We start from the raw sequence: 21,030 nt of genomic DNA on the forward strand, positions 1-21,030 counted from the left end.
GATACAGAACGTGATCTGGAAGAATTAACATGTATACGCTGGTCATTTTTTGAAAGCCACACACTCCAGAACTCTGATATTTAAACCAAAATTTATATATAAATGACTAACTTCTATATTAAGTTTTAACAACTTGTGAAAGAAATGGAGAAATACTTTTATTTACTGAAGCCAAAACACATGCATAAAACAGCAGCCTGATGGTGATACTCAGAACAGTCAGTGATAGCTTCATACAGTCCTGCTGGCTCTGAATAGTATTACCCCCACCCCATTTTGTCTTCCTGGTAGTGAAAAAGAGCTATGCATATGAGTCCTTAAGCATAGCAGTTTTCACTCTTTTTAGCTGCAGGATCATCATCTAGATGAAAATTTTCTTGAAGCTCAAATACAGATGGTTCAGCTGAAAATAATGGGAACATGTGAAAAGAAAAGAAAGATATCTTCTGGATATGATCTTTCAGGTTTGGCCCTGATGAAAATAAAGGGAGGGGCTGGGAGATAGCTCAGCAGGTAGAGTGCTTGCCTTGCAAGCACAAGGCCCTGAGTTCGATCCCCAGTACCAAAAAAAAAAAAAAAAAAAAAAAAAAAAAAAAAAAGAGAAAATAAAGGGAAAAGAATAAGACCCAACATAGATACCTGAGAACCTTAAGAAGTGGTAGGAAAATGCAATCTGCATTTGAAAGCAAGAAAGGATGATGAAGTCAGGAAAGGATGGAAGAAAGGAGATTCAAGGGGGGAAAAAAAAGTTGACTCAAAGGTATTTTTGCGATACTGTTCAATCACTATGTAAAGAGCAAATTCCCACCCCAAGAACCCAACCAAACTCAAACAGTAAGAACAAATCTACCCACAAATATTAACAACTCGAGCCTGGTTAAAAGTAATATTATGATATACAATTATGTAGCAATTAAGAACACGTCCCAGCCTGCTGTGGTAGTGCACGTCAATAATCCCAGCTCCTTGGGTGGCTAAGGTAGGAGGATGGCAACTCAGCAAGCCCCTGTCTCAAGACAAAAAATAAAAAGGGCCGGGGATGTAGTTCAGTGGTGGAGCAACCCTGGGTTCAATCCCTAGTACTGCAAAAAATGAAACAACAAACTCCCACACACAAAAAATTTCCCTCTATAAAGAAGGAAGATTTAGTTTTCTACTGAAAACTACCTTTTCTATACTTGTTCAATTTTAAGCCTTTGAATTTAACTGTTAAAAACATGTCTTCGGGGGCTGGGGATACAGCTCACTTGGTAGAGTGCTTGCCTCATATGCACAAGGTCCTGCGTTCAATCCCCAGCACCACACACAAAAAAACCAAAAAACAAAAACATGTCTTCATAAAATTCATAAAACAATGTTAAGTTAAATGCAGATTATAAAATTATGCAGCAATACATAATCTAATTCTTGTAAGAAATATATATGCTAAAAAAGTCTAAAAGAAAGCACCCATTAAGTTATTAATATGGTAGAATTATGCTTGTACATTTTCTGTATTTCCTAAATTTTACACAAAGAACTGAATTTGCCTAAAAGCAGATCACTGATGATTAAATAATTCCAAGGAAGTAGTGAAAAGCTTGAAGGTAAAGAAATCAGCAAGAGAAGGCTGTCAGGTCTGTGGACAGATTGAATCCTTACTCCCAGGGCCATAAATCTATTGTCATAAACTCTCCATTTAAGGTATACAAATGATCCATCCGCACACGCACATATACATGTAATAAAAGTGCAAAAGAACCAGTCAAGCTAGTACTTTCCTATACTCATGACAACTTGGCAAATGCCATTGGCCTCGCAAGTGGTGTTGCTTGAATAAGAAGCTTAGGTGGAATGACCAACATGTGAAGTCCTTGGACTAAAGGAAAAAGCAAGCTTTGTTTTAAACCAGTCAACGTTGGTTTAAAATGGGACTGAGGAAGGGAAATGCTATAGGTTCATATTTATAGAGACCCATGTTTAAGAGAAATTAAAAAAATGATCTGTATTATGTGATTTTTTTTTTCTTTATAGCTTCTATTCCAAAATAAAACAAGTAAAGCTAAGTAGACACCATCCAAAGGCTGGTTCCCGAGTTTCCATTTCATCTTTGACTCAGGTGGAGTCCACTGGAAGTCTAGAAAAGCTGGCTAGTGCCTGTAGAACCTCAGTGTCCTAGGGGCTCAGGAAGGTCTGCAGAGGAGGAGGATCAGCTATGGCCACCAAGGCACTTACCCAAGAGCCTCTGCAGAAGAGACCTGGATGAAAGAAAAGCCTAACAGAATACATAATGGAATCATAAAGCTAAAAGAAAAATAAGGTTCAGGGAAGATATATAGCTGGAGGTAATGAAAAGCAACCAAAAGGAAGGAAGTACCCTAGAAAATGAAATTGGGGCAGTCACGGAGCGAGTGGGCAGGTGAGTCAGGCCGCCTACATTGCTGAGATAGGTGGCAGGCAGCTAACCCGCCCAGCCAGCAGGCCAAGGACAGACGTCATAACTGAGTGACCCCGCCTGACCCCTGCACCTAGGTTGGTGCCATCACTGGTTGGTCGCAGTCACGGAGCAAGCTGGCGGGTGAGTCAGGCCGCTTGCATTGCAGAGGTAGCAGGCAGGCACCCAACACGCCCGTCTTGCAGAGCTGGGTGGCGGGTAGCCAACCCGCCCAAACGCCAGGCCAAAGACAGACGACATCACTGAACAACCCCGCCCGACCACCACCCCGAGGTTTGTTGCCATCACAGAGTTAGCCAGAGGCTTCTTTACAGGCTGGTGCAGGCATCTGAATTACTCCTGAGGGCGTGGCCATAATCATTGGTAGGGCAACTCCCTTCCTGAGACACCTTCAGGAGGCTAGAGGACCTTTGACAAGACCCAGGAGCCAAGAAGAGGAGGTATTGAGAGCCTGGGGACCAAGACAGACTGGCAGATTGGATTAAAAAGAAAGACCAACAATATGCTGCCTGCAAGAGACTCATCTCATAGAAAGAGATACCCACAGACTAAAGGTGAAAAGATGGGGAAAAACATACCATGCACATGGACACAGCAAAAAAGCCAGAGTATCCATCCTCATTTCAGATAATGTGGACTTCAAGCCAAAGTTAGTCAGAAGGGATAAAGGAGGACATTTCATACTGCTTAAGGGAAGCATAAATCAGCAAGACATAACAATCATAAATATCTATGCCCCAAACATTGGCTCGTTCATGTACGTCAAACAAATCCTTCTCAATTCCAGAAATCAAATAGACCACAACACAATAATACTAGGTGATTTTAACACATCTCTCTCACCACTGGATCCTCCAAACAAAAATTGAACAAAGAAACTATAGATCTCAATAACACAATCAATAATTTAGACTTAATGGACATTTATAGAATATACCATCCAACCAAGAGCGAATACACTTTCTTCTCAGCAGCACATGGATCTTTCTCTAAAATAGACCATATTTTATGCCACAAAGCTACTGTTAGCAAATACAAGAAGATAGAGATAACATCTGTATTCTATCAGATCATAATGAATTGAAATTAGAAATAAATGACAGAGTAAAAACCAGAAACTACTCCAACACCTGGAGATTAAATAATACGCTATTGTATGATGAATGGATAACAAGATATCAGGAAGGAAGTTAAAAAATTCTTAGAGGTAAATGAGAACAAAGAAACAACATATCAAAATCTCTGGGACACTATGAAAGCAGTTCTTAGAGGAAAGTTTATTTCAGGAGTGCATTCAATAAAAGAAGAAAAGATCAACAAATAAATGACCTAACACTACAGCTCAAAGCCCTAGAAAAAGAAGAACAGAGCAACACCAAAAGTAGTAGAAGACAGGAAATAGTTAAAATCAGAGCTGAAATTAACAAAATTGAAACAAAAAAATTGACAAAATAAATAGTTGGTTCTTTGAAAAAATAAACAAAATTGATAAACCCTTAGCCACACTAGCAAAGAGAAGAAGAGAGAAAACCCAAATTACTAAAATTCAGAATGAACAAGGAAATATCACAATAGACACGAGCGAAATAGAAAATATAATTAGAAGCTATTTTGAAAATCTATACTCCAACAAAATAGAATATCTCGAAGACATCAACAGGTTTCTAGAGATATATGAATTACCTAAACTGAACGAGGAGGACATACACAATTTAAATAGATCAATTTCAAGTAATGAAATAGAAGTCATCAAAAGCCTACCAACAAAGTAAAGTCCAGGACCAGATGGGTTCTCAGCCTAGTTCTACAAAACCTTTAAAGAAGAGCTCATTCTAATACTTCTCAAAGTATTTCATGAAATAGAAGAGGAGGGAACCCTCCCAAACTCATTCTATGAAGCCAATATCACCCTGATACCTAAACCAGAAAGAGACATATCAAGGAAAGAAAATTTCAGACCAATATCCTTAATGAACATAGATGCAAAAATTCTGAACAAAATATTAGCAAATTGCATACAAAAATATATTAAAAAGATAGTGCACTGCGATCAAGTGGGTTTTATCCCAGGGATACAAGGTTGGTTCAACAACTGGAAATCAATAAATGTAATTCATCATATCAATAGACTTCAAGTCAAGAATCACATGATTATTTCAATAGATGCAGAAAAAGCATTTGATAAAATACAGCATCCCTTCATGCTCAAAACACTAGAAAAAATTGGGATAGTGGGAACATTCCTTAACATTGTAAAGGCCATCTATGCTAAGCCCATGGCCAATATCGTTCTAAATGGTGAAAAACTGAAAGCGTTCCCCCTAAAAACTGGAACAAGGCAGGGATGCCCTCTTTCATCACTTCTATTCAACACTGTCCTCGAAAACCTAGCCAGAGCAATTAGACAGACCAAGGAAATTAAAGGGATATGAATAGGAAAAGAAGAACTCAAACTATCCCTATTTGCTGATGACATGATTATATATTTAGAGCAACCAGAAAATTCCACCAGAAAACTTTTAGAACTCATAAGTGAATTCAGTAAAGTAGCAGGATATAAGATTAATGCTCATAAATCCAATGCATTTTTATACATAAGTGATGAACCTTCAGAAAAAGAAGTTAGGAAAACTACCCCATTCACAATAGCTTCAAAAAAATAAAATACTTGGGAATCAATCTAACAAAAGAGGTGAAAGACCTCTACAATGAGAACTACAGAACACTAAAGAAAGAAATTAAAGAAAACCTGAGACGATGGAATGATCTCCCATGTTCTTGGATAGGCAGAACTAATATTGTCAAAATGGCCATACTACCGAAAGTTCTATACTGATTCAATGCAATTCCAATTAAAATCCCAATGATGTACCTTACAGAAATAGAGCAAAAAAAATCATGAAATTCATCTAAAAGAAAAAGAAATTCTGTAATACCTAAAGCAATCCTTAGCAGGAAGAGTGAAGCAGGGGGTATCATAATAACAGACCTTCAACTATACTACAAAGCAACAGTAACAAAAATGGCATGGTACTGGCACCAAAATAGAAGGTAGATCAATGGTACAGAATAGAGGACATGGACACAAACCCAAATAAATACAATTTTCTCATACTAGACAAAGGTGCCAAAACTATGCAATGGAGAAAAGATAGCCTCTTCAACAAATGGTGCTGGGAAAACTGGAAATCCATATGCAACAGAGTGAAACTAAACCCATATCTCTCACCCTGCACAAAAATCAACTCACAATGGATCAAGGACCTTGAAATCAGACCAGAGACCCTGTATCTTATAGAAGAAAAAGTAGGTCCAAATCTTCAACTTGTTGGCTTAGGATCAGACTTCCTTAACAGGACTCCCATAGCACAAGAAATAAAAGCAAGAATCAATAACTGGGATAGATTCAAACTAAATAGCTTTCTCTCAGCAAAGGAAACTATCAGCAATGCAAAGAGAGAGCCTACAGAGTGGGAGAATATCTTTGCCACTCATACATCAGATACAGCACTAATTTCCAGAATATATAAAGAACTCAAAAAACTCTACACAAAGAATACAAATAACCCAATCAACAAATGGGCTAAGGATATGAACAGACACTTCACAGAAGAAGATATACAAGCAATCAACAAACATATGAAAAAATGTTCAACATCTTTAGTAATAAGAGAAATGCAAATCAAAACTACACTAAGGTTCCATCTCACCCCAATTAGAATGGCGATTATCAAGAATACAAGCAACAATAGGTGTTGGAGAGGATGTGGGGAAAAAGGTACACTCATACATTGCTGGTGGGGCTGCAAATTAGTGCAGCCACTCTGGAAGGCAGTGTGGAGATTCCTTAGAAAACTTGGAATGGAACCACCATTTGACCCAGCTATCCCACTCCTTGGCCTACACCCAAAGGACTTAAAATCAGCATACTACAGAGATACAGCCACAATAATGTTCATAGCTGCTCAATTCATAATAGCCAGATTGTGGAACCAACCTAGATGCTCCTCAATTGATGAATGGATAAAGAAACTGTGGTATATACATACAATGGAATATTATTCAGCCATAAAGAATAATAAAATTATGGCATTTGCAGGCAAATGGATGAAATTGGAGAATATCATGCTAAGTGAGATAAGCCAATCTCAAAAAAAACGAAAGGACGAATGATCTCACTGATAAGTGGATGATGACACATACAGGGGGTAGGAAGGGGGCAAGAATGGAGGAAGGAAGGACTCTATACAGGTATAAGAGGGGTGGGGGGGAAGAAAAAAATAACAGAATGAATCAAAAACTATTACCCTAGGTAAATGTATGATTACACAAATGGTATGCCTCTACTTCATGTACAGAGAAACAAGATGTATCCCATTTGTTTACAATAAAAATAAATTTTAAAAAAAGAAAATGAAATTGGGTCATTTTACCAGAATCTCAGAAAGCAATCAAAATTTTCTTGAATGAGGCCAGTTTTATTTATATATATATATATATATATATATATATATATATATATATATATATATACACACCCCAGTTCTCCAAAACCACTAAAAGCATTGAAAATTTCAATTTTTGTTCTATAAACTGACTTCCAGAACAAGACAAAAATTCTTTAGTAAGCTACCCATCCTTAATTTTCCCATGAAAAATGTTCATAGAAACTACAGGGATACAGAAATCTTTAAAATAGGGTTCTTTTCCAGTATGATTTTAACCTATATTTGAATCAACTCATATGCCGCCTAAAAAGTTAATGCAGAAGTCTTAAAGGCATCTTGTCTCTTCTCTGGGCTTGCTGCATGCCCTGGCTCGGTTTGGAAGGATTAGACTCTGGGAAACCATGACTTCTTTTCACTGATCCAGTCCCACTTTTCTGTCTGTAACCCTGTTCATTCTTATCACACCATACTTACTCTCTGGGGGGTCTTCTTGACTGATGGTCTTCCTAGTTTATGTTACTATTGGTTCCTTGAATTCATTGTGCTATACCAATATGCGAGTTATGTGAGTTAGCCCTGTGTGAAAACAGAAAACAAAACAACCATTAACAGCCATTTGGCAAGGCAGGTGTGGGGATGGGGGGGAGGGGGAGGGCAGGTACTGGGGATTGAACCCAGGGTTGCTTCACCACTGAGCCTCACCCCCAGCCCTCCCTTTTTAAATTTTTTGAGATAGGGTCTCACTAAATTGCTTAGGACTTCAGTAAATAGCTGAAGCTGGCCTCAAACTTGCAATACTCCTGCCAAGCCTCCCAAATTTCTAGGATTACAGACAATAGCTATCTCAATAAATGTAGTCCATCTAGTGTAACTGGTTCCAGACCCCTGAGAAAAACTTTAACCTTGCAAGGGATTATAGTCTTTAACTGCTTATGTTCTTAGTTTCTTTCCAACAAAAAGGAGAAAGAGAACATTTAGATTGAAAGTTCACCAAACACTCTGAGAAATGGGTACATATAGCATGGCATCTATATAAAGAAATCTTGCTTTACATGTCAGATTTCGCCCACAGACTCCAGGTAAGCCAGCAGTTCTGTTTCACTTCAAAATTCTTTGATACTTGCTGCATGCTGTCGTAAAAGTTTTTTAAATGAAAATTTACTATATTTTCCCCAACAAGAAAAATGTAGCGAACAAAGTGGCATAATTTCACACTTCACATATTGCTTTAGTGTCTGCCTTACTAGCAGACAGCAGAATTCTCGTTTACATGTCATCATTTGAGATCACACATATTGCGTAGCTTCTGGAAAGTTCTCTGTACATTCATGAGGGCTAGAGAATAAAAAAAGGTTAATGACTTCAAGTATTACTGTAGTCAAAAAACTGCTACATAATCTCATATTTTATCTAAGAAAAGTTTAATGAAGCCATGTGCATTAAACAGGACAGATCAGCTGCTGTGTAGAAAATGGAGCTAGTGCTATCCCTGTATTTGTGAACCTGATAAGTGAAAAGAGCCTGTGGGAAAAATTAATACAGTGAGCCTTTCAGGGGTTTTATGTATCTTTCATTTAGTCCTGAGAACAATCATGAAAAGCCTATTTCCCCCCAGGAAGAAACGGCCTGGGGTTAGTATACACATTTCCCCCAAGTCCCATGACTGGTAAGTATTGGAGCTGAAGTTCTCCCTTGGGTCTGATTTAAAAGCTTATGCTCTCTAGTAAGACACAATCAGGGACCAACTCACAACTGGAAATGTCAAAAGAACCCAATTTATATATGTGAATGAGCTTTCTATAAAAGTACCATCCAAACTGGCATGATTACGTTAATTACTGATACCCAAGGAGGACCACGACTATCAATCTGGATAACAATTTTATTCCTCTAAATATAAACTCTTCAAAATGTGGTTCTTGCCTGATGTTGTATTTCCAAATTCAGTGGGAAAAAAATTATTCAACTCTGATAACTCAAGAAACTTTGTATTCATTTGTTTACATGGTTAAACATCCAGTATAGAAAATTAAGAAAATATAGGAAACAACCTTGAATAAAAGGTTATATAATTTACATGGTACAAAACTGGAATCACAAAAAATATATACATTGAAAATTACCTATCCTACTCATTACCAACTCCTCCATCCTGCCCATTGGCTATCCCGCCCAGGTTCCTTTCATAGATAAAATCACTGTAATTAGTTACTTGTACATCTTTCTGGAGGTATTCTATAAGAAGGTTTGAAGAAGAAATTTGGGGCTGGGGAGATAGCTCAATCAGTAGAGTGCTTGCCTTGCAAGCACAAGGCCCTGTGTTCAAACCCCAGCACTGCTGAAAAAAAAAAAAAAAAAAAAAAAACAGGCAAATTATTGGGGCTGGGGATATAGCTCAGTTGGTAGAGTGCTTGCCTTGCATGTTTTTAAGACAATTAGCAAGGGATTCTTGATTTGCCCTTTCCCAAATCTTATTTACATAATGAAAATCTGATAAAGGAGTGGCAAAGTTAGAACACAACCAAGAATTAGTTAATGATCCATCAGACCACAGGAGTCATTTCCACCAAACCAAACGTAAGACTGTCCACAAGGAAGGTCAGTGAGGCCAGGCAGAAGACAGCAAGTAGGGGTCATCTCAGTATATGGGACAGGTAATTTTCACTTTTCTTCTCTGAAGTGAATTACAGTGCTGATCCCTACGGTTAGGTGACTCCTGTGACCAAAGCATTTAACTGCAAATGAGATGCCCTTCAGTGTCCTTGCTCCCCGCCATACAGAGTAGACAGACCACACATTCCAGAAGGTACAGTTCAGATGGGTCCTTGAATGACTGTGGAGCAAAACTGTGTATAAGCAAGAATAATTCTCTGTTTAAGTCACAAGATTTTGTGATTATTTGTTATGGCTTATCCTAATACAATTCCTTGCCATTCTCTCTGTCCTTTAAAATGTTTTTTGTTGTTGTTGTTTTTTTTTGTTTTCAGTTAAGGACCTTATCACCCTGAACATGCCCAATCTTGTCTGAAATGTCTTTCTTTTAACCTCAAGCATTATTTACATAATCATAATTTAAAATTCATAGAAGAAAAATAACTTTATAAGCAGCAATACAAATATAAGAAAATTGATAAAAATATTCAATTTTAATCATTGCTTTCACATTTCCTTCAGATTTTCACATTTGCCTATATTAGAAAAGAATCTCAATTCAATGACCTAAGTTTAAATCTTAAGGAAAAGAGTGAATCAAACCTAAAATAGGCTGAAGGAAGGACACAATATAGAGCAGAATGCAATGAAATTAAAAAAACAACAATGGAAAAACAGAAAAAAATCAGAGACAAAATTGGTTTGTTGAGGGAAAAATATGAAAGTGTTAAACTCCTAGCCAAATTACAAAAATTAAAGAGATGACCTCATTACACACACATGCACATGCACGGATGAATTTGACTCCATAAAAAACACACTTCTCTTTGAAAGCATGATAAAGAAAGTGGAAAGACAAACTACACACTAAGAAAATATATTCACAATAAATATCTGATAAATGACTAGGAACCAGAATATAAAATGGCTCTTGTAACTCAATAAGACATTTAGACCCTGAGAACAATGGCAAAAGATTTGAACCGACATGCTGGGGAATGCAAATGAAAATCACAAGGAGATCTATGCATATCCACTAATCTGAAGACTGGCAATAAAGGTGTTGGCAAGAAAGAGGAATGACCACATCTGGGCCCTTACCTAAGGGGTGCATGGGAGGATGAGGAACTCGGGGTTGAACTCAGGGGCTCTTTGCCACTGAGCAACATCCCCAGTCCTTTTTATTTTTTGAGACAGATCTTGCTAAGTTTCCCAGGCTGGCCTGGAACTTGCGATCCTTCTGCCTCAGCCTCCCAAGTTGCTGGGACTACAGGCATGCACCACCATATCCAAGGAAAACAGAGACTATCTTTGCAAGCCGGATTAGGTATATTAGCTTCCTAGTGCTGCCATAACCGATTACGACTCGGAGTAAATTTAAACTAGATGGCTTAAAGCAACATAAATTTATTCTCTGTTTTGGCAGGAAGAATTCTGAAATCAAGATGTCAGCAGAGCCATCCTTTCTTTGAAGTCTCTAGAGGACAGTCTTTCTTTGCCTCTTCCAGCTTCTGGTGGCTCCTGGCATTCCTTGGCCTACTGCAAGAAAAAGCCATTCTCTACCTCCATCTTTACATGACCTTCTGCCTGTGACATGTCTTCTTACTGTGGTTAGGGTAGGTCTCCCAAAGGTTCATGTGCTGTGGGCTTGGTCTCCAGTGAGGGGGTACTGAGGTGGCAGGACCTTTAAGAGGTGGGGCAGAAGGCTGCTGGGGACACTGCCCTCAGAAGGGATTGCCAAAGTTCTCAAGGGAACCTGGTGAGGCCTCCTGTCAGAGGGTTGTAATAAAAAGTGCAAGCCCAGCTCCTGAATCTCTCTTGCTTTCTTTCTTACCATGTGATTTCTTTTGTACACATTCTTACCATTGTGCCATTCACAACAAGCCTTTACCAGAGGCTAAACAAATGGAGGCCACTCAGCCTTGCACTTTCAGCCTCCAAAACAGTGCTAAATAAACCTACTTTCTTTTATAAAGTCCCCAACCTCAGGTATCCTGTTACAGCAAAGGAAAGACTACTACTCTTAAAATTGATCATTTCAATTAATAGTTTAACGTGAGAGACTTTCAATTTTTCCTTTTACTTGAATACTTGTAAGGTTCAATTTCACTATTGTTGTGTCTCAGGAAATAGGGAGACCTAAGAAGAAGAGAACTGAGGACAGCAATTGATGCAGCAGTCTGAACACACATTTATTAGGTTCAGCATTTTATGTGGGCATAGCTCATGGTACCACCAAAAGAATTAATTACAATATTAACATCAAAGATCACTGATCACACATCATAATAAATATAATAACAAAAGAGCTTGAAATACTGCAAGAATTACCAAAATGTTACATAGACACGAAGTAGAGAGTGGCACCTTTGAGATTTGCTTGCAGGTTTGCCACGAATCTTCAAACTATGAAACATGCAGTAACTGTAAAGCACAATAAACCAAAGCACAATAAAATGAGGCATGCCTGTGTTTATTTTTTTCTATTAAAATTCTAACCAATGTATTTTCAAAAAAACTAAATATAAAAAAATTAAATACAACAAAAAAGGAGAAAATTTTTGAGGTAAACATGTTACCTCAAAGTGGTATCTCTGTCAATTATAGCACTGACAGTAAATATTTAGTTTCCCTTAAAAAGTTTTTAAGTCTTTAATAAAAAAGAAAATTCCAAAATGGAATTCTATCCCAAGCCAAATGGGATAGAGTAAATATAAAATAAGTGTAGATACAAAATAAAACCACATGTTGAGAAACTCCTTTCCTCACACAAACTTCTTAGGAGGTCAATGAAACATGTTCCGTCAAAATGAGAGAATAAACTAAGAAAGAGAAAGAACTGGGATCCACGAAATAAGATGCACCAGAAGACAGGAAGAAGGATCCCGAGGTGGAAGATTATGCACCAGATCTAAGAGACAATCTAAATTAGAGTTGTGTACATGACTATGGAAGAAATAAAAGAAATTTACCAAAAGTAAAATTTGTGGTTGAATAAGTACAGCCGTATGTGACTTAACAATGGTATACATTCTGACAAATGTATCGCTGGATAATTTCATTGTGCGAGCATCAGAGTTTACAAACTAAGATGGCCATGATGTGACTAGGTGATACTGTACAGGATTCACCATTGTAAATGCAATCCTCTGCTGACCAAAGCATTATTATGTGTCATAGGAAAGTATACAGAAAAAAATAAAGACAACTATTAGGACAACCAAAAAGGTTGTTGAGGAAAGGACATGTAATTGTAGTACACACCTTTGGTCAGCTATCGGCTAGATATTGTAGTCACAGTATGTCAACAATGAATACTGATCTAACTAAAATTACAGTTTTAGTGGCTGCAGGGGTTCATGGGTACAGTTGTGGTGGTGGTGGTTGCCTGAAAAGGAAGGTCCTAAATAATCATTGTCTTTTTAGGAAGTCTACAGATAATGCTTTAAAATGAAAAATATAAGCAATATAAGCATGTTACCAGAAATACAGTAGATACCGAAAGAATCAGCTAAAGGAGCCTAAGTTGCCTGTGGGGTGTAGAGGGAGAAATGGCTTTCCCCCAGGGTTCCTGGAATAAGCCTTATGGCCAACTAGTAAATATATAGTATGCTTTTGTTCCTCAGATAAAAAATAAAATACATCTATTAATAAAAAGAAAATTTTACTTTAAAACAAAAACTATATTTTACCTACTTTATATCTCTAGTCAGGATGCTGATGACAAATCTTAAGATCACAGTTAGCCAGACAGTGGCTGTGAAGCAGCTGTCAACCCATGTGGGAGACAATTCAGTGGTTACTCCTGGTGGCATCATGGGGTAATGTAAGCACTCAATATTTTGGTTAACTACCATTTAAGGAGTCATTTGCCATCTGAGAATCTCTGCTGGTACTTTCTGATAAGCTCAGGAAAGCATCAGCATAAGAATTTGTGACATAGGGCTGGGGTTGTAGCTTAGTGGTAGAGCTCTTACCTCGCATGTGTGGGACCTGGGTTCAATTCTCAGCACCACATATAAATAAATAAATAAATAAATAAATGAAAATCCATTGACAACCAAAAAAATACAAAAAAAAAAAAAAAAAAAAAAAAAGAATTTGCGACATGGATACCAGACATAAAAATAGAGTATACCTTTTTTTCTTTAAAAGCTTTATGGGGGCTGGGGAGATAGCTCAGCTGGTAGAGTGCTTGCCTTGCAAGCACAAGGCCCTGAGTTCGATCCCCAGTACTGCAAAAAACAAAAAAAAAAATGCTTTATGGGAATAGAACTCATATATCATATGATCTGTCCACTTAAAATAGAAAACTTAAAGACAGTAGAACATTCCTTAATCCTATTAATGTTTTTGATGCACAGAGGATGATATTGTGGGGAAAAACAGGTACTGAAGATTAAATTGAAAAGCAATTCAGAAAAGTTGGACATTCAGGGTGAAGAAGTTTTAGGAATCATTAACCAATTTGTTCTACTATCTTTCTAATTATGCACATATTATATGCATAAAAATAACATGACAGGGCTGGGGCTGTAGCTCAGTGGTAATAGTGCTTGCCTTGCACATGCTAAAACACTGGGTTCAAGCCTCAGCACCACATAAAAATAAGTAAATAAAAATGTTCATCTACAACTAAAAAATAAAAAAAATGACAAATTTGTATGCACATATTATGCAAATAAGCGATACAACAAAAATCATGACTAAAGTCAAAAAAAGCATTTTTGTAAGATAATTCTAAATAAAAAATATTGCATCTTAATTTAGCAAGATAGTTTTCCTTTTAGAGGTAATAAAATGATGTCTTATAATTGATGGAATGTCAGACTGGATGAAATATGGCAATGATTTCATAAAACAATATACTAAGAAATTGTTCTGATCCTAAGCCAATGTGAAGATTTGGGCCTACTTTTTCTTCTATTAGGTGCAGGGTCTCTGGTCTGGTGCCTAAGTCTTTGATCCATTGTGAGCTGAGTTTCACGCAGGGTAAGAGACAGAGGTTTAATTTCATTTTGTTACATGTGGATTTCCAATCTTCCCAGCACCATTTATTGAATAAGCTATCTTTTCTCCAGTGTATGTTTTTGGTACCTTTGTCTAGTATGAGATAATGTATTTATGTGGGTTTGTTTCTGTGTCTTCTATTTCGTACCACTGGTTTATATGTCTGTTTTAGTGCCAATACTGTGCTGCTTTTGTTACTATGGCTCTGAAGTATAGTTTAAGATCTGGTATTGTGATGCTTCCTGCTTCATTTTTCTTGCTAAGGATTGCTTTGGTTATTCTAGGTTTTAAATTTTTCCAAATGAATTTCATGACTGCTTTTTCTAATTCTATGAAGAATGTCATTGGGATTTTTAATTGGAACTGCATTAAATCTGTATAGTGCTTTAGGTAGTATGGCTATTTTGATAATATTAATTTTGCCTATCCAGGAGCATGGGAGGTCTTTCCATCTTCTGAAGTCTTCTTCAATTTCTTTCTTCAGTGTTCTGTAGTTTTCATTGTAGAAGTCTTTCACCTCTTTTGTTAGATTCCCAAGTATTTTATTTTAATTTTTTTGAAGCTACTGTGAATGAGTAGTTTTCCTAATTTCTCTTTCAGTAGATTTGTCACAGATGTATAGGAATGCTTTTGATTTATGGGTGTTGATTTTATATCCTGCTACTTTGCTGAATTCATTTGCATTTTAGAAGTTTTCTGATGGAATTTTTTGGCTCTTCTAAATATAGAATAACATCATCAGCAAATTGTAATAGTTTGAATTCTTCTTTTCCTATTTGTATCCCTTTAATTTCTTTCTCCTGCTAATTGCTCTGGCTAGAGTTTCAAGGATGATGCTGAATAGTAGTATAGTGAAAGAGGGAATCCTTGTCTTGTTTCAGTTTTCAGAGGGAATGCTTTTTTCTCCATTTAGAATGATGTTGGCCTTGGAATGATGAAGCTGGAGGATAACATGCTAAGGGAAATATGTGAATCTCAAAAAACCAAAAGCTAAATGTTTTCTCTGATATGCAGATGCTAACTCACGATGGGGGGGGGGCATCTAGGGAAAAACAGAGTTACTTTAGATTAGGTAGAGATGACTGAAGGGAAGATAGTGGGTATGGGAACAGGAAGGACAGAATGAATCAGACAGTATTACCCCATGTGCATATATAACTATATGACCAATGGAATTCTACATCATGTATAACCAGAAGAATGAGAAATTATAATCCATTAAATATGATGTAACAAAGTACATTATAGTGTCATGTGTAACTAATTGAAACAAATGAAAAAATTTTTAAAAATTAAAAAAATTGTTCAGAGCCATTATAAACTGTCTTTGAGAACTGCTTAATGCAATAGAGAACTGTTGATAATCTGGAACAAAAAGAAAAAATAAAAAACTATGTAGGGGTACAATTTTATTTCATTATATGTAGACTGGATATAACCAAAGTGTTAATAATGGCTATCCTATGGAGTATGGTCTTAGAAGGCTTCATTTTATCCCTATATTTTCCCACTGCTTGAAAATAGATTTTAAATTTATAATGAGTCATTTTAGTAATAACTACAATAGCATTACTTTACCCAGGAAATTAAACAGTAACATAAAATACTATCTAGTACATAGACCATATAAAAATTTCACTAATTGTCCCAATGTTCTCCTTTGTAGAACTTTTTTAAAATCCAAGATTCAATTGAGGATTATACATTTGTCATGTCTTATTTTAGTTTCCTTTAATTTAGATTTTTTTTTTTTGATTTTTCATGACACCAAAAGTGTTGAAGAGTCTAGGTCAGGTATCTCATACACTAGCATACAATTTGGATTTGTCTGTTTCCTAAATATTAAACATTTCTGGGAAGAACACTATTGAGATGACATATTCCATTACATCTGTCTCAAGTGAAGTTAAATCATTTGATTAAGGAAACGTGCCATATTTCTCTATTGTAGATGTACTGCTTCCTTTTTATAATCAAATAATCTCTTGAGTAATATTTTGAGACTATTAGACCATCCTGTTCCACAACAAAGTTTTATCTGATAGTTATAGCATGCATTTATCAGCTTTGCCTAAATCGGTTACCACACTGGGAGGTACAAAACTGATTTTTTAATTCTAAGATTCATTTTGCTTTTACAAACTGGCAGGGTACAACCCCCTGCCCCACAACCCCGGGACCCTAGGAATACATTATGGATTCACTGATTTATTTTTATTGGAGGTATTACAATCCACTGCTATCACTGCTCTTTTGAATGCTTAAAACTTCCCACAGCTGGGGGTGTAGTTGAGAGGCAGGGCGCTCACCTAGCATGAAAGAGCCCTGGGTTTGATTCCTGGCACCTCAAACAAAACAAAAACAAAACTTCCCAGATTTGTCCTGCTGGAGTTCCTCCAGGCTGGCTCTTGAGTCCCCCTGACATACCCCAGTCTTCAAGCATTTGCTGACCTTCTGGTGCCCTGTACTTCTACTGACCCTGAACCATTTTCTTAGGGAGACCTAGTTTCTTTTAGTAAAAAATGGTATTTAGAAACTTGAACATAGACACAAGGTACACACATTGTTACTGGGTATCTTCTTGTCTAGGTCCTTTAAATGGGCCATGCTAGAGTCTATATTCTTTTAATATATTCTATATACATACAGGTTGAGTGTCCCTCATCTGAAATGCTTCAAAGGAGGAACATTCATTTATGTTTCGTATATATACCTAATACACAGTCAGAAGGCAATTTTGTACTTTCAGTACACCTGTGTTTTGACTGTGAACCATCATATGAGGTCAAGTGTGGAATTTTCCACTTTCAGGGTCACACTGACACTCAAAAAGTTTCAGCATTTCAAATTAAAGATGCTCAGTCTATAAATATATATGTATATATTTATACCTATATATATGGATATGTAAAAATGTACATATGTGTATATTTAAATCAAGAGTTCATATGGATACCTCCAATTTAAAGTTAAAAATCACAGACTTTTTTCTCACCTTATCCCATTTCATATTTGTATCTCCTTTCTCCCACAGGAATTACAGCAGTATACAGATTCACTTGTTCTCACTACCATACATTCTAGTTTTGGTTTCTAACCAATACCATTGATAATAACTATCTATGTAAACAAAGGCTAACATTTGTAATCCACTTTTTTATCCTAGACTCTAATTCTCTCAGAATGTGCAGTCTGAATACTACACTAAAAAGTTACCTGTTTTTTCCCTTGTGGTTATTTAATCAGTTCAATATAAAAACTTGATTTTTCTTGATTATATTCTTTGGATATTCAACTACAGGATCTGCAAGATTTATTTTCCTTTAAGGTATGGGTGATTGAACCCAGGACCTCACACATGCTAGGTGAGTGTTCTAACACTGAGCTTTATCCTCGGGCATTTTTATTTGGAGACAGGGTCCAATTGCCCAGGCTGGGCTTGAACTTGCAATCCTCCTGCCTCAGCCTCTCAAATGGCTGGGATTACAGATGTATGCTACTACATCAAGATATTTTATTTTAAATTTTATTTTATATAATGAGTATGTAAAATATTTACAAGGTTAGAAATCAAACCTATATAAAAAAGGTATATTCACAAGAGTTTCATTTCCATCCTGACCTCTTTCACTCTCATCTACCTACTTATTTGGTTTTGGTTTTGGTTTATAGTTCCTAGGCATAATTATGCAAAACTAAGGAGAAAATACATTTGAGTATATGTGTGCTCATTTTCTCTTTCATTTTACATAAGGTAGCACACATCAGATAAACTTTTCTATAACTCCTTTTTCATCCCACTTGAAAAAAATCCTAGAAACCACTTCATCTTTGTTCATGGATATCTGTTGCCTTAAAAGGACATAGTATAGCTTATTTGGCCAATGTTTTGTGGATGGGCATGTTGGGTTGTTTCCAATGTTTTTTTTTTTTTTCTATTTGCAAATGATACAGCAATGAATAACCTTCTATATGCATTCTTCATTATTTGTAGAGGTGTTTCCACAGGAGTAATTACTAGAAGGATTGTTAGGTCAAAGGCAAATGCTTATATAACTTTGTCAGAAATTACCAAATTCTTCCCATAAGGAGTTGTGTGTTTTTTTGTTTTTATTTTTGGTACCAAGGATTCAACCCAGGGGTGCTTAACCATTGAGCCTCACCCCAGTCCTTTTAAATATTTTATTTAGAGACAGGGCCTCACTAAGTTGCTGAAGCTGGCTTTGAACTCTCATTCCTCCTGTCTCAGCCTCCCAAGCTGCTGGGATTACTAGTGTGTGCCACCATGTCCAGCAACCTTCATTCTTGAGTGATAGCTAATACTCCTTAGCTAGTATTAAATTCTAAGTTGAAGATAACTACTCTCATGTTCTAAATTCTATTGTTGATGAGAAAACTGCTGTCAATGTTAATTGCTATTTCTTAGGAGATACGACAGGAACTGTTAATCGTTCTCCAAATTTGTGTTGTTCTTTTCCCTGGGCACCTGGATGGCCTGTATTTCTCCTAGTCTCTCTTGCAGTTAGGTATGGCTATGTGACTAATGTCTAAACGACAGGATGGGAGCAGGTATGATATAAACCACTTCTGGGTTAAGTACAACCCACTTCCTGGGAACAGCAAGAGCAACTTTGAAAGATATACATGTGGTGATGACCTGCCGCCAGCTAGGTCCTTACTGTACAGAGCCACCAAAGACCTGGAATGCTCTTTCAGGAACTCATACTGGATTTGAGACATTTGGTCTATTTCTACAGCATTTTAGACCATTCTACTTAATACTAGATGTTTCTCATTGGTTTCTTCCTCTAGCCTCCTTGCTTCTATTTCATAATTTTTACCCACTATAAGTTTTAACTCCTCTCAAAAATTCTAAACATACTTATTTTACTAGAAATTCCACCCATTCATCCATTTTATTTACAGATTTCATGTCTAGCTTGTTGAACAACCTTTAAACTTCCTATTTTTCTTCATATAAAATTTTGATTTGCTAGCCTGTGTGTGTGTAGGCACGTGTGCACTACTGGGCACTTAACTCAGAGGAACTCTGAGCTACCCACCTCCAAGCCTCTTTTAAAATTTTTGAGACAGGGTCTCACTAAATTTCCAAGGCTGGCCTTGAACTTGTGATCCTCCTGCCTCAGCCTCCCAAGTAATTTAGGATTACAGGTATGTGCCGCTGCTCCTGGCTTGCTAGCTCACTTAAGTTTTGGATTCTTTTATTTATGTCTTCTCTTCCTGGTTTCTTAAGTAGTTTTCAGTCCTTCCTCCTGGCTTTAATATGGCCTTTTGTGCTCCTGCTCAGCTGTGGTATCTCAAAGACTGCACACCCAGTCCTGGGCCCAGAAGCAGCTTGGTTCAGGTCCTTGTCCACAAGCTCCGTCTGCCTCCACAACTTCCAGAAGCCTATTTATTCCAGGGATGCCATCTTTCCCAGCCTTGTTCTTGACTGTAGTTAGGAAAGGGGACACTCAGTCCCTAATTTCTGTCAAGTTTCTTGCCTAGGCTCCTGTGGACACTTACATGCCCCCTAATTCCACAGAATCCGAGTTCCCAGTTGTTACACCTGCCTGACTCCAATCTGCTTACTCCTGAGTATGTAAACTCATTCTCTGGGTGATTAGGACTATTATAACCCAACCACAGTAAATCTACTTGGTTGTTTTTTAAATAGGGTAACTATCTGTGCTAGGTGTTTCAGCTTGATCTTGAGTAGATGTTTAAACTTATTTGTCTTGCTCTCCTGGAGATCCATGTATAAGTTTTGTAATATCATTCTTATGTAGGATATCCTCAAGCTAAATATAGTTCTTATGTCTTAATACTGTAAATTATGACATGACTTCATTATATCTTTTGCCTGCTCTCAGCCTTATATAAAGTTTGTAACCATAGCACTGATTTATAAAATGTGGTATTCTGCATATACCTGCATTATAGTTGTGATGGAGCAACTGCTTGGTTTTACCATGGCCCAGGAGATTTTTCCCCGCCAGGAACAGACATAAAGTTAAGTCATTCTCTACTTTGAACTTCCTACTTATAAAATTAATTAGCCTTCATTTGACTTTGTCAAATTTGTTTTTTTTTTAAATATTTTTATTAGTTGTTGATGAACCTTTATTTTATTTATTTGTATGTGGTGCTGAGAATCAAATCCAATGCCTCATACATGCTAGGCAAGTGATCTACCACTGAGCCACAATCCCAACCCTGACTTTGTCAAATTTGGAAGCACACAATTTATCTAGGTTATCTGACAACTGTTTTCAATATTTTGGCATTCAAACAAACGTATGTATTACCAGTCATGCATTAAAATCGATTAACCAGTTCCCATACTGACTTCTGAAAGATTAAGAATTATCCCACATTGGCAAAATATCCTTGATAATGGCTCTGGCATGACCGTCTCACCACCAAATATAGTACCACAGCAGCTATGTTTTCCTCAGTTTTTAATGATGATGCTATTTTAATTAA

The 21,030-nt window shown here is 36.9% G+C and overlaps 1 protein-coding gene across 3 annotated transcripts in view; it reads right to left on the minus strand.

Moving 5' to 3' along the window:
• Nucleotides 1-21,030, minus strand: part of GPR160 (G protein-coupled receptor 160) — a 42,525-nt gene that overhangs the window by 3,360 nt on the left and 18,135 nt on the right. The window contains exons 1-2 of one of the 3 annotated variants that reach the window (XM_079155792.1): nucleotides 13,673-13,691; nucleotides 7,357-7,458 (exon numbers count right to left, since the gene is read on the minus strand). The gene's annotated coding sequence lies outside the window, so the exon portion shown is untranslated. Of the gene's footprint in view, nucleotides 1-7,356; nucleotides 7,459-11,901; nucleotides 11,970-13,672; nucleotides 13,692-21,030 lie in introns of those variants that run through there. The other 2 variants (XM_079155791.1, XM_079155790.1) reach the window with 2 other exon arrangements.

This window comes from Sciurus vulgaris, assembly GCF_902686455.1.
Source record: "Sciurus vulgaris genome assembly, chromosome: 10".
Classification (NCBI taxonomy): domain Eukaryota; kingdom Metazoa; phylum Chordata; class Mammalia; order Rodentia; family Sciuridae; genus Sciurus; species Sciurus vulgaris.